General features: G+C 36.7%; 1 long non-coding RNA gene across 1 annotated transcript; it reads left to right on the top strand.

Annotated features, from left to right (window-relative positions):
- Window positions 1-960, top strand: LOC309703432. Its single transcript, XR_014275897.1, has 4 exons — window positions 1-99; window positions 258-410; window positions 697-780; window positions 879-960. It is a non-coding gene; the product is annotated as an uncharacterized lncRNA (long non-coding RNA).
- The last annotated feature ends 588 nt before the right edge of the window (window positions 961-1,548 follow it).

Raw genomic sequence — 1,548 nt, forward strand, 5'->3', positions numbered from 1 at the left:
GAAAAGACTTTTTCATACAGAAGACATGAAGTTGTTCGTGATGCACCAATGGTGGAGGCTTTCATGGCAAGATGGCCTGCTCTAATTGATTTCCATGAGGTAAGGTTTGCCTCATACACGGTGTTCTTGTGGTATTAGCCTAAAATGGTTAAGGCGCAGTTGTTATTTGACAGCCCATTTCTTCAGCATGAGTGATTGTGGCCTTCTTCCGGGTATTAAACCTTTGAAGCTCATTCCTCTGTGCTCATTTTTTTCAGATCAACGCTGAGTTTAAGAGAATTGCCACCATCCCCCCTCAGACAAAGTTCCTGGCTCAGCTGGCTCTCCACTTGGACAACCTGGTGAAGTTGGTCAACAGAAGAGGAGAGCTTGGACTAATACTGAAAAGAATTGTGGCATAAATGGATAATGTAAGTGATAAAGCCTCAACATTCACTTAACACGATCCTCTTTGGATGAAACTTTACAATTGTGGAAGATTTCAAATGTTTTCCCATGATAAATTCTCTCATTTTGTATTTTTACATCTGCTTGTTTTTTTAACCTTCACTTTGTCAACTTGTTATTAATTGCCAGTAAACCTATTATTAATTTGTGTGCCTTTACTTTAAAAACATTCATGTAAAGTACACTAGTAAAACTTAAATGAAGGACAAGGGCTGAATGAAGATGCTAATTACATACATTTCATCTCAGTGTGAAGATGTTGATGCTGAGTGTGTTAAGGGAGTGTGAATCTACATGGGTGAAGACCCTGGCATGCTTATCCAGGAGTATGTGGTATGTACTTGTGTTTTTTTTTTTTTGTTTTTTTTTTCGAATTTTCCACAGTGTGTCATACTTGGCATGAAATGACTAACATGGCTTCTTTTTTACAGGGCATGGAAGAACGTGCCATCAGTGAGACTGTTGAAGACACCACTGTTTGAATTTATCTTCTTAAAGAGCAAGCTTCAGCAGATAAACAAGAGTTGTCCTTGCAGGCATCAGGGTGGCGAAGAATTTGGATAATGTAGCATTTGCTGTGATAATGCTATTTGGACTCATGTATGCATTAAACCTTGCCTACCCTGCGGACCTTCGCTACAACTTTGATGTTTTCCAGAAGGTTTTCATGGAACTGGATGGAGCTAAACTCTCTAAAGTTCTTGCTTTAAAAAAACCATCTGTTTCATTGAGAAGTCAAAGACTGCACTTCTGCAATTCTTTGCAGTTTTTCATTTTGTGTTCAGTAACGTTATACTGCTTATGTTTTTATTGCTTTCCCCTCATGTTTTTGGTATCATGTTGTAAGAAATTTTTACTGACGATTTTTAGCAATATGTTCTAAATCAACCTTAATGTCCTGCTTACATGTTTAAAATGAATATTAAAATTCATGTAGGTGTTTGGTATTAGTTGTGTAACAATGTCATTTAAGGCTCAACTTAGTTGAAATCTTGTACAGGTAAATACTTGTACAGAAGCTGAAACTGTTGTCAAATAATACACAAGTTATATTTGTGTAAATCTGTTTATTCATAAAAGTGTGTTGCTTTTTTTCAGGTA

This window comes from Aulonocara stuartgranti (genome assembly GCF_965226115.1).
Source record: "Aulonocara stuartgranti genome assembly, chromosome: 3".
Taxonomy (NCBI): Eukaryota; Metazoa; Chordata; class Actinopteri; order Cichliformes; family Cichlidae; genus Aulonocara; species Aulonocara stuartgranti.